Below are 14120 nucleotides of genomic sequence, written 5' to 3' on the forward strand. Positions count from 1 at the left end.
TCTGAGAGCTCTAGCATAAACAGGGAAATTCCTATTGGTTGCAATATTTGCAAATCATTCAGTTTTAAAAAAATGGACAGAGTTGTTATTTTCATAAAATGACTTTTTTCTCTTTACTTGCAGATAAATTACATGAAATATTAATTCCAAGAGAAGTTTATGATAACCATGTAGAATTTATGTGTGAAGGAGTAAAGTTTTTAAGTATCACATTAACTTCTTTTGTAATACAAAATAGCTAGAAGGTTCACTAAGGTTTTGTTATTACAAATGATTATACAATGAAAAAATTACAATTTAAAAATAATATCAATGAGAGAGATACTATTCACTTGCAATATATAATGGAACATCACTTTTTGTGCTGTATGCCTGCAATGAATGAAAACAATAAAAAGCTGAACTAAGCTAAGGTAATATTTTGCATTTTCCAGAATCCCAAACAAAATCAGAACAATAAAGTTGATTGAAGACTAAAGTTTGAATATACAAACTGCTGAATTTACAATCATCAAATATTTCACATTTTTAAATGATTTACAGCTGTGTTTAAATAAGTCTATCTAATTATACTGAAGTCTGCCATGTAATCATAAACTAATCCTATTTGCATGCTTAGAAAATGATAACAATGAGCTCCACTGAGCAATAAAGATTTAGATAAACAAATTGAGAAGTTTCTACACTAATCCTAGGTATTTTTTCTGATTTTTATTTGGCTCCCTGCTTCCAACAGATCATGTTTTTGACCTTAAACCAAAAGTAAGAAAGACAGATAAGTCAATGCTTGACACTTCCCCACAAAGACTGGACCATCTGGACGCTTTATATTTGTAACAGGTGCTTCTGGGATTTAGAGTCTAATTCTGGCCCAGATTCTGTTCTGTATGGGTGACTCTGTTGCTATGTGCAATTGTGCATTGCATTAATTGAAGAGAATAGAAAAGGCCAAGTACAGCAATTAGTCAGTTGGTCATGCAGAAAAGAGTCTAGTGGCTTCGAGCCATGAAATGTTGGATGCACAGATGCACAGTAGCATCGGTTTTGCTCTCTGTGGTATGTTCCTAGTCTGTGACAGGTAAAATGCCTTTGTGACTCGATCCCAGTTTTCTGTCCCCTTCAAAAACAAACTACATTATGTAACCACAGGAGAAAGAATATGCTATATTGACACAATATGTCTTGACTATCTAATAGAATAACATACAATAGGCAGAAAACTAAAACAAATACATACATATATATAATATGTGCTTTAGTCATAAAATATTTAGATGTGTTATTTATTGTATGAAGGTACTATATTTTAAAAGCACTTTACAAAATTAAAGATATTTTTCAACACATAACATGGGTACAAATTTAATTTTGATGAACTGTTTTAAAGTATACAATAGAACTTAGTTACTTTATAAATTAGTATAGCCAATAATCAAATGATATAATGAGTGACAAGAATTATGATCCAAATTATTTTGGGGGGGATCCAATGAATAAGCAATAAAACATCTCAAAACTCTAAAGGGTTGAGGCTATTTAACATCTACAATTTCTTTACTTGTTTAGAAGTTGAATTACAGTTTTTTCACACTTTATGGCATTACCACTGTGATGGGTAATCTTATGTGTCAACTTGACTTAGTTAAGGAATGCCTAGATAGCTGATAAAACATTATTTCTGGGTGTGTCTATAGGATGTTTCCAGAAGAGATTAGCATTCAAGTCAGTAGACTGAGTAAAGACCACCCTCACCAATCAATACAGGCAGGCATCATCCAATCTGTTTACTGAGGGCCTGAATAGAACAAAAAGGCAAGGAAGGAGAATTTTCTTTCTCTGTTAAAGTAGGGATATGCATCATTTCCTGCCCTCAGATACCAGTTCTCTGTTCTGAGGCCTTTGGACTGAGACTGAATTATACCACCAGCTTTCCAGGTTCTCCTGAATAAAGACATTAAGGAGATCATGAAATGTCTTGATCTCCATAATCATATAAGCAAATCTTACAATTAATATATCCTATTCTGTTCTGTTCTCTGAAGAACTTTGACTAACCAACCATTATATTTTATAGTGTTTCCATTATTTTATTCTATGCTAAAGTATTTCCATTATTTATTCTTATATATCACTTGTTAAATCAACTGATAATAACTTAAGTAACAAAAGTAGTATTAATACAAAATGGAGTCTGGGCTTAAAAAAGGTCTGAGCAGAGAATCTATTTAAGCCACATAGTCAAGACTAAATCTAGCTGATTTCATGAACATAAGACTTACTTTAGATTATTCCTTGTAAGTGGCTCTGATAATCAAAAACAAACAAAAAAACTTAAGTCATCTTCCTAAAAATGGTATAAGATAATCACTTTTAGCCAATCCACTGCTGTCTGGAAACCACCGCTATAATAACCAATCACTGAAAAGGTTAAGCAATTTCCTCCTTTTTCACTTTTTCAGCAGCTAACCTGAAACATCATACCCCTGAGCGTCATTCAATTTTTTATTTGAAATTTCCAGTATGAACTGTCCTTATATCTACCATAAACTCTTAATAAATAAATACTATTTTACTTGACCCCATGTTCCTTTGGTTGGTTTTCTGGGGGGTGGGGGGTTGTTGTTGTTATTTCTAGATTTTTTGACAGTAGTTGCTATTAATTTTAAAAAATAAGCAAATACTTTGCATATGTTCTATAAATTAAAACTGTACTAGGTAGGGGGCATTTAATGTTAAAAAAGCAATGTCCCTACCATATAGAGCTAACAGTGTATGAGGGAAGCACATTATACACTTATTGTTTATTTGTAGACTTTCATATGATAATCATAAAATTAAAGAATTGTTGGTGCAATAAGCAAATAAATCAGGGTGAAAAGGTGGAGATTAACAGTGATGCTATTTTGGTTACATTTGGTTACATTCATTCCAGGAATGAAATCTTTGAGGAGGTGATATTTGTGTAGAAACTTAAAATGAGAAAACAAATCTTGAAAACCAATAGATAAAGAGCAAGAATTGCAGGCATAAGGATGAGCAGAGAAAAACACCCAGGAGCTAGGGACTTACGGTGGAACATAGCACTGTTGGATAAAATACATCCGTACACTTCTTCCAATATCTGACATATAGTATGTATTGCATAAATATCAGCAGTCATCAGCATCATTTTAATCACCTTCTATAAAGTATAAACTACTAGTCCCATTCTCTAAATGCGGAAGTTAAAAATCACATTTGTTTATTCCTAGTTGTTTTGTTTCTTCTACGATGACTTCCAAACAGCTTTTTTTTTTTAAAATAATTTTATCCAAAGTCTACAGTTGTTCTTAGGGAGGATTACTCTATTATAACTTACTCTTCATAACTCTTCATAACAGTTTTCCTCTAGAAAATATTTAAATGCTTAAATATTTTTTTCATATAATTTCAAAGCACATTAAAATAATCTGATATTTGTACTCTTACTGCATATCAAACATAAAAACATGAAATTGTTACTGTCTCAGAATACTGCAGTTCATAAAATCTTTTCTTGAACAATGTGGTCTATTAACAACTCAATCCTCAAGGTCTCTGTATCATTTTTCTTTTCTGTCTCATTTGTTCTAACACTCTGAGTATGTATTTAAGACTCCAAAACGTGAGGTTTCTAAGGAAAAAGGTTTTTTGCCTCTAAATAGTTATTTATTTTCTGTGAAAGGAATAATGCAAATAATAAAAAAATAGTAACAATGAAAAATAATAAATTAAATAACTTAATTGTCACAGCAGTTAAAAGAAAAAAAATGCAGACCATCTCTTTCAGTAGATATTCCTTCCTAAGTGCCAGCAGTGCAGAGATTTCTGAGCAATATCTCCTTTTTCAAACCATTAAGTTTCTGATCCTAGAGAGAACCCTCATGGGCAACACTTTTCCCCACTGTGGCTGTTAGTAATGGCTCCTGATAATGGCCGCATGCAGAATCAATAAGTTTTCATTCCTCTCACAGTAGCAACCCCTGGTACTCTGCTTATATGGCTGCTTCTTATAGTTCTCAGAGTTCTTGGTAGAAGCATATTCCAAAAGCTATTCTTATTTGCTGGATCAGTTTCAGAGGGTAATGACTTTTAGTGGTCATATTTCTTCGTGTCCTGGTCCATGCTTAGTCTTCTGTTGGAACTACTATGTCCTAAGAAATTTATAAGATCATGTTGAAAGACCTCTGGGAATTGTGGAGAAATAAAAATATATATATATATATTGTTTTACATTTCTATGTAATTTCTTAAACTCCATTTTCCATTCACATGATGGAGGACACAGGTATTTGATTTCTTTGCATCAAAGCAGGGCACTTATTTATTTACTTATTTTTTATTGATTTTTATTTACTTCTAAATTTTTTATTTCTTTTATTTTTTTTATTTGAGTATAGTTGACACACAATGCTACACTAGTTTCAGGTGTACAAGTTAGTAATTTGACAAGTTTTACATCATGCTATGTTCACAAGTGTAGCTATTATCCATCCCATTACATTGCTATTTACAGTATCACTGACTGTATTCCTCATGCTTTGCCTTTTATTCCCATAATGTACTCTTTATATAACTGGAGGCCTGTATTTCCCTCTCGCCTCCACCCATTTCCCCAAACCTCCTCTCTGGCAACCATCAGTTGTTCTCCATATTTATTCTTCTGATTCTGCTTTTTGTTTCTTCATTGTTTAGTCTATTTATAAGTGAAATTATATAGTACTTGTCTTTCTCAGTCTGACTTATTTCACTTGGCATAGTAGCCTTTAGGTCCATCCATGTTGTTGCATATGACAAGACTGCATTTTTTGATGGCTATGTAATATTCCTGTGTGTGTGTGTGCGTGTGTGTGTGTGTTTGTGTAGTCTTATCCATTTGTCTATTGATGGACAATTAGGTTGTTCCTATGCCGTGGCTATTGTAAATAATGCTGCAATAAACATAGGAGTTCATATATTTTTTGAGTTAGTGTTTTCATTTTCACTGGGTAGATATCCAATAATGGAATTATTGGATTGTACAGTATTGTAAAATCTTGGATTTCAAGTAACTTGTTCTGCGAGTGTTCCAGAAGACAAGTAAATATTTTTTAATATATTTTAAATGAGTGATGTCTTATAATGTCAGCAGTACATACACCAAATGTCACATGATCACAACTGAGCCAATTTCTCTCTTTCTCACTGTGAGATTATGGGTAATCGTATCCCATGCTCAGATGCTCAGTCTCAGGCCACAGCGTTTAGCAGCAATCAGTGATACTTTCAGAACGTTGGAAGGAGCCCACAACTGGCACTAGAATTTTTTTCACTTCAAAGCACCTATGGACAGTCCTTTCTGTTTTCATACAAGAGTAAGTTTAGGAATGTTTTGTTTCATTCTAGGTCAGGCTGCCTGCAAATATAGACTTTCCTCTGCTCCTTTATGCCAGTTACACTCAGTACAATATATGACAAAAGTTTATTAATACTGTACAGTAGTCAATATCCATGCTAGTGTATATGATGGCCCCCATGCAGAAAAAAATTCCATTGAGCCAATAGATAGCAGTGATTCCATGAGTGATAGTGAAAGTCATCCTACACAATAACCCTCCTCTCTCTTTTCTCCCTCACACTAGCCACACACGTTTTCAAAGGTAAGTGCAGGTTAATTTGTTCATTCTGCTTTTTATTTTGTATTTTCTTTATTATTTTGTACTATCATACAGTATTGTAATCATTTTATATTAATACTTTTTGGCTTTGTTGAATGAATCATCTGAGTTACCATTATTTCTTATGGGTAAATTCTCCAATATACAAGTGCTTTAGATTATAAGAATGTTTCTGGATTGAATTATGCTCTCAAACTAAGGTTTTACTGTATTCTATTTTTAATTTTTATGAGAAACATCCATACTATTTTCCACAGTGGCTATGCCAATTTACATTTCTACGAACAGTGCAAAAGGGTATCTTTTTCTTCACATCCTTCCCAACATGTGCTTTCTGTCTTCTTTATTTTAGCCATTCTAACAGGCATGAGGTGATAACTTATTGTGGTTTTGATTTGCATGAGTGATGAGTCACGTTGAACATCTTTTCATGTTTATGGTGGCCATTTCTATGTTCTCTTTGGAAAAATTTCTATTCAGGTCCTCTTCCCATTTTGTAATTAGAATTGTTTATTTTTTGGTGTTGAGTTGTATGAGTTTTTGATATATTTTGGATATTAATCACCTATTGAATATGTCATTTGCAAATATCTTCTTCCATTCAGTTGGCTGTCTTTTTGTTTTGTTGATTGTTTCCTTCACTGTGCTGAAGGTTTTTTATTTTTAAATAGTCCCAACAGCTTATTTTTGCTTTTGTTTCTTTTGCCTTTGGAGACTTATCATCTAGAATAATGTTGCTATGGCCAATGTCAGAGAAATTACTGACTGTGCACTCTTCTAGGATCTTTATGGTTTCAGGTCTTACATTTAGGTCTTCAATCTATTTTGAGTTTATTTTTATGTATGTTTTTTGAAAACAGTTCACTTTCATTCTTTTGCATGTAGTTGCCTGTTTTTCCAGCACCATTTATTGAAAAGACTGCCTTTTCCCCATTGTATATTCTTGCCTCCTTTATCAGAGTAATTGACCATATAAATGTGGGTTTATTTCTGAGGTTTCTATCATGTTCCATTGATCTATGTGTATATTTCTGTGCCAGTACCATACTATTTGATTACTATAATTTTGTAGTATATCAGAAATCTGGAACTGATACCTCTAGCTGTGTTCTTTCTCAGAATTGCTTTGGATATTTAGGGTCTTCTGCAGGTCCATACAAATTTTAGTAATTATATGATCTGGTTTTGTGAAAAATGTTGTTAGTATTTTGGTAGAGATTGCATTGAAACTGTAGATTGCTTTGGGTAATATAGACATTTTGATATATTAATTCTTCTAATCCACGAGCATGGAATGCTTTTTCTATTTGTTTGTGTCATCTTCAATTTCTTTCATTCATGTTATAGTTTTCAGGATACAGGTCTTGTGCCTCTTTAGTTAAGTATATTCCTTGGTAATTTACTATTTTTGGTGCAATTGTAAATGGTGTGTGTGTGTGTTTCTCTTTGCAACTTTGTTTTAATGTATAGAAACACTACCTATTTTTAGGCATTAAGGTTTGTATCCTGCCATTTCTCTGAATTTGTTAATTATTTCTAGTAGGTTTTTTTGGTGAAATCTTTAGGGTTTTCTATGCATAGTATCATGTCATCGGCAAATAGTGACAGTTTAATTTTTTTCCTTACCAATATAGATGCCTCTTATTTCTTTTTCTTGTCTAACTGCTGTCACTAGGACTTCTGGTTCTATGTTAAATTAAAGTGATGAGAGCAAGGCACCTATTCTTAAGCACTCTTCCTCACAGAGGTTACAGCATGCCTTGTTCTGTACTTGCAATTGACAAATTCAAGGATGGAGAAAACTCTAGAAGTCATAAAGATATTTTTAGTCCAACTCTTAGGAGTGAAGGGCATGTAGGAAAATCAGGTTCCAGGAAAGTAATAGACATGTCATAGTTGTTCAAGATAGATATCCAAATAATGAAAATGAATTCTATGGAATCTTTGCTAAATATTTCTATATAATTACACACACATACACACACTCACATACACACACACTATAGGTTCTTTGTCTCCCCAACAGGATTACTCCATGCACATGGTAAAGCATTTTCAAGTTTATTTTGAGAGAGAGAGAAAGAGAGAGAGAGAATGCAACCAGGAGAGAGGCAGAGAGAGAGAGAGGGAGAGAGAGAATCCCAAGCAGGTTCCATAATGTCAGCACAGAGCCCACAGCAGGGCTCGAGCCCACAAACCATGAGATCATGAACTGAGCAGAAATCAAGAGTCAGATGCTGAACTGACTGAGCCACCCAGGCAGCCCCAAGCATTTTTAATTTAAGACAAAAATTCCGTCATTCAATATCACCCTCCAGTAACTTTTTCTTCTAATGCTAAGCTCTTAAAAATAATTCTGTACAATTATTGCTTCAATTTCTCAAAGTCATTGACTTTTCAACCAAGTATAATAATTACTTCAATACTATTTCATTATTATACTAACAATAGCATTGGGAACAAAACACAGTTTCCAAATTCTCACTTATTTGACCATAATATTTTACTTGAACCTCACTGTTTATTCTGTAGATATCCTCCTGCTTCTCTAGCTTTGCTTTTCAGTCTTGCTTTGGAAAATGACCTTTTTGGGGTGCCTGGGTGGCTCAGTCGGTTAAGCATCCGACTTCGGCTCAGGTCATGATCTCACGGTTTGTGGGTTCGAGCCCCACATCGGGCTCTGTGCTGACAGTAGCTCAGAGCCTGGAGCCTGTTTCAGATTCTGTATCTCCCTCTCTCTCTGACTCTCCCTGCTCGCTCTCTCTCTCTCTCTCTCTCTCTCTCTCAGAAATAAATAAAACATAAAAAAAAAAGTTTAAAAAAAAAAAGGAAAATGACCTTTCTGCACTTATCCTTGATATATTCCTTTGCACCAAATTGTTCTCCTGGACCTTGGTCTGAACTTGCCCTGGACTATCTTATTCACTCCAATCCATCTATATTCCATTTTAATAGTACATCTTTATCTCCAGAGCCCACATTTTTATTCAGTTGCAGCCTCACAGAACCAAAAAACTAAAACACATGTGTTCCTAGATGGTCCATAAACACCTCAAACTCAACATTTAGAACTGAATTCATGGGCTTGATTTTTTCATTGAAATCTGTGATTTTCTAATAATTACTCTGATAAAGATTTATTTTAATTTAATATCTGTATTCTCTATTAGGCTTTAAGCCCCATATGTATTCTATATTTATGGATTTATTTCCCAATAGATCTCCAAATACTGGGATATAGTAAGTCTTCAAAAAGACTGGCTACTGGAATGTTACCTAAATTAAAAACCTGGTTTTGTCATGCTCCACGTTAAAATGCCTATGGTTTTCCATTTAAAGGAAAAATCCATATAATCCAATAAGGCATGATTTGATTTCTATCCTTTCCCAGCTTCATCCCTCCTCTTTATTTCAAACCTGTCCTTTATACCTGAGCCATATATTGCAGTTTTTATTTTTTAAATACATGAAGTTACCTACGCTAACTCTCAATATCAACTTACTTATGACTCCTTTAATCTCCTAGTATTCAGTTCCGTATTTTTCTGGACTCATTTCAAACTGACCTTTTCCAAAAATCCTAACAGACCCATACCCAGGTGAAACTACTGAGTTCCACTGAGGTTGTGATCCTACTGTCCTTAGAATGCCACACTGCATTATAGCACCAGCCCTCTTCTATATGCACATATATATACACATAAATATACGTGTATGCATAGGGACATTTTCAGATATATATTTATGTATAAAAATTGGTTTCAGTCTATATCTATCCCTATGCCTATACCATACATATATCTATACAGAGTACCTAACTTGTACAAGTTTTTAAGGGGAAAGTAGGTGTAAGTAGGGTTTGTGCCTTTTTTTCATAAAAGAGACACTTCAATGTCAAGAAAACTCACTTGAATGTTCTAAAAAAATCCAAAACAATATAAATAAAAATTAATAATTTCTATTTAATAAAATAAATTTAATAATTTAATTAAAGAGTGAAGAAAGTTTCTTTGTCAGTGATTGGATTTAAAAATAACAAGGTCAGGTGCACTTGGATGGCTCAGTTGGTTAAGCATCCAACTTCAGCTCAGGTCACGACCTCATGGTTCATGAGTTTGAGCCCTGCATCGGGCTCTGAGCTAGCTGTCAGACATGTGGAGGCGTGTCTTCGGATTCTGTGTCTCCCTTTCTCTCTGACCCTACCCTGCTCATGCTGTCTCTATCTCTCCCTCAAAAATAAATAAAATATTTAAAAAAATAACAAGGTCATATATAACTTTTGAATTCAAGTCATTGTTAAACTACATTAACAATTAGCTGTTTCCAAGAATTTAAATTACACTGAGTGCGATTATCAATACAAATTCTGTATATAAAATTATATTATGCTGATTAACATATACACTTTTTCAGAAATGGGGCTTCAAAACAGAAAAAGTAATATCTGCTATTAGGTTGCAGCTTTTTTCTTCAATTTTTCATAACTGTTGTTCTACTTAAGGCCATCTATCTTTTCTAAAAAGGAGCTGATTTTCTTTGCTTATAATTAGTCTACTATCATTCAGTAGGCTGTCACAAAGCAAACATGGAAATTTACAGGTCAAGCTTTGTCTCTGAAGATATAAATAATGAAAATGTTGGTAACATACAAAAGAACAAGAAATATGGGAAGGAAAAGTAATGACCATGTATATATAAATGCCATTATTATATAGTTAGGTCTATATTATCAAAAAAGCACAATTCTAAAGTGAATGAAATTTTACAGAGAAGATGAAAACAAATGAACTAAGGAATTTCGGCCAGTTTATTGTTCATTTCAGGTAAGAGGTGACATACCTATATTTTTTACATCAATGTTTAGGACCAACGTAAAAGCAGAAATATGACAGAATTATATTTAATTTTGGTTACTTTAGTTCCCACTATTTTTTTGCCTCCTTTATTTTTCTCACACTGCTTCCTTCATGTGTTCATTCTGTCAAGTTGTATTAGTTAAAATCTTATCTATTTATCCAATCCCTACCACAAATGCCTCTTTCCTTGTATTAGCCTATAAGCATTATTACAGTGTTTATCTCATTCTAATTTAATGTCTGAGAATATCTGCTCAGCACTAATTATGTGGATGTACTCTCTCAGTACTTTTTCAGTGCTCTTAGTAGACATTCTGCTTCATGTTTTCCCCAATACTCTCATTTAATTGTTCAGAACTTAAAGACAGGGACCACACTGATTCACTTAAGAATATTCTATGTGTTGTATTATGCTAAGCAAAGTAAGTCAGTCAGAGAAAGACAAATACCATATGATTTCACTCATATGTGTAATTTAAGAAGCAAACAGATGAACATATGGGAAGGGGAAACAAAGAAAAAAAAAGAGATAGGGAAACAAACTATAAGAGACTCATAATGATAGAGAACAAACTGAGTGTTGATAGAGGGAGGTAGGTGGGGTATGGGCTAGATAGTGATGGGTACTAAGGAGGGCACTTGTTATGAGCTTTGAGTGTTGTATGTAAGGGATGAATCTCTGAATTCTACTCCTGAAACTAATATTGCACTGTAAATTAAGTAACTATAATTTAAATAAAAATTAAAAACAATAAACAAATTAATTAAAAATAAAATAATACTCTATGTACTCTTTTAATGGTTGTTTATTTATTTATTTATTTATTTTATTTATTTATTTTTTTTTGAGTGAGAGAGACCAGGGGAAGGGAAGAGAGAGAGGGAGACACAGATTTCAAAGCAAGTTCCAGGCTCTGCGCTGTCAGTACAGAGCCTGATGCGGGGCTCGAACTCACGAACAATGAGATCATGACCTGAGCCAGAGTTGGAAGCTTAACCAACCGAGCCACCTAGGTGCCCCTCTATATACTTTTGATTTAAGTTCAATATATATCTGCTCAAAATTATGACTTCTGTTTCTTCTCTATTTCCCTCAGAGAAATACAAGAATGTATAAATCATGGCTAAGGAGTTTTACAGGAATCTTACAAACATAAGCAAGTACTTTGTGACCCTGCATCACATAGAGAAATAGATTCATAGATAGCTTAAGGAAATCACAGAAGGATTTTCTTTTTCTAGCTCACTTAAAATTAGGAATCAGAAAAAAACATGTCCTTAAAAGCTCTTAGTAGAATTTTCATTATTTAAGTAGAAACAAAACAATCTGATCACATAAATTTAAGTTAGCTATGATATACCAAAAGGTAATCTGTTCTCCATGTCAAATATCTTGAATCTGTTAAAGGGTCTGTTGCCAACCAGTTATATGGCCTTAGGCATGAAGCTTAGTCTTTTTTCCACATCAGCATCTTTATCTGAAGTGAAGATAGTGAATTCAAAGATCTCTAAATTCCCTTAAGGCTATAAAAGATCACTTTCTTATTATTACTCTGAGTTATAAAACCATTCCTCTATTATTAAAATTATATCTATTTTTTCAACCTTTAGTATCTCTGTAGTTAGACTCATACAATCTTTTCTATACAACGTATGTTATGGCATATTTATTTTTAAAGAAATGCATCAGTTTCATTGAGCTAGTGAATATTATTCTCACGGGGTATGAAGGAAAAAGAAAAAGACACACAACTTTTCCTATTCTCTGCTGAAGCTCATCAAGGCTGAATGAGAAAAATAGCTGGGCATTTACATAATTAATTTCCTTTATTATTTAAGTTGTTCTAATCAATTACTTTAGAATAACAGTCCTTTTGTGCATCTCACTTTTAGGCTACAGCTTCATTAACATTAAATTCTAAAATTTGATTTTTTTAAAAGCACGATGCAGAACCAATTGGTGCAGTTGCCCATTATGAAATATTAGTGAAGACATGGGACCTAAATAAGGTAGCAAAATGAACCTGTCTTTCTGCCTTTTGCATCATAAGAATTTGCAGCATGGAAACGATTTAGAAAAAATATGGAGAAATGTTTGCATTAATTTATCTTAAATTATTTTTTTAATGTTTTTTATTTTTGAGAGAAAAACAGAATCCAAAGCAGGCTCCAGAATCTGAGCTGTCAGCACTGAGACCTACACGGGCCTGGAATTTACAAACTGCAAGATCATGACCTGAGCTGACACCAGACACTTAACCCACTAAGCCACCCAGGCACCCCTATCACAAAATCTTTGTCTCTTCTTTCTTTTGATTGAGACTTTGAAACACCCATTCTCTAGTTTTACAGTTTTCTCATTTTGTGAGCCATAAGATCTGATCTATGGCTCATAAAATGAGGAGATACACTAATATTGATAATTTGATTTGCTAGAAATAGTGTAAGATCTTTTCTTAACTACATATTTTTAGAGAAAGCTGAATAAATGATGGAAGTCTCTTATAGCCAAGATATCCCCTAAAATACAAAAAAATTGTTTAGAAATAAATAAGGCATTAACACTGTTCTTCAATGTATGTAAAGAAAAGAAAAATACACACACATAAGCACAGTTAAGGATCTACGGTAGATCTGGGAGGATAAAGTTACTAATCAACTCCGTTATTGCCTATGATATTAATTTATTGCTTACAGTAATGAATAAAATAAAGCTTTTTTCTCCGTTTTTGATTCAGCAACTAAGCCACTTGGTTTATAGCATGTCTGCATATCCAGTCCTCTCATTTTTTTTATTACATCTTAAACTGTACCAGTACTCTTTTCTGGGACATCTTCTAAAAATCATGTGTATACTCAAATATACAATGAAGAAGTATTTTCAGAGATATTAGTTGATTATATCTAGTAGTGAAGCAGAAAAGAATTATACTCCACCCAGTGTAGTCTGAAAAAGTTCCCCTAAGAATTCTAAGATTCTGGAAATCCATTTGATCTGTGAGATTCATAGAACAGAACAGTCACAGATGTGTACCCAAAATCCTGGAGCTCTGCCTTTTCATAATAACCAAGTGACTTTGAGAAAGTAATAGAAATATTTTGTTTTTAGATTTTACAGATAGATAAATAGACATTCAAATTTGGACTTTTCATCTTATTATTATCTTTACTATAAGCATTTGAAATATTTCTGTTGTACGGGATGCCTGGGTGGATCAGTCGGTTAAGTGTCCGATTTGGCTCAGGTTCGTGGGTTCGAGCTCCATGTTGGGCTCTGTGCTGACAGCTAGCTCAGAGCCTGGAGCCTGTTTCGGACTCTGTGTCTCCCTCTCTCTCTGACCCTGCCCTGCTGATGCTGCCTCTATCTCTCTCTCAAAAATAAATAAAACCTTAAAAAATTTTAAAAAATAAAATATTTCTGTTGTTACTAACAGTATTTAATTGTCATTTGGCATTCTAAATATGCATTGATATAATAATTGCAACTAATTTTATTCATCACCAATGATATATTATTAAATTTTACATATATTAATTTGTTTAAAACTCAGAGTAAACCTGAGGGTATGGTATTATTATTACCATTTAC

The sequence above is a fragment of the Crocuta crocuta genome, unplaced genomic scaffold (genome assembly GCF_008692635.1).
Source record: "Crocuta crocuta isolate KB4526 unplaced genomic scaffold, BGI_CrCroc_1.0 scaffold115, whole genome shotgun sequence".
Lineage (NCBI taxonomy): Eukaryota > Metazoa > Chordata > Mammalia > Carnivora > Hyaenidae > Crocuta > Crocuta crocuta.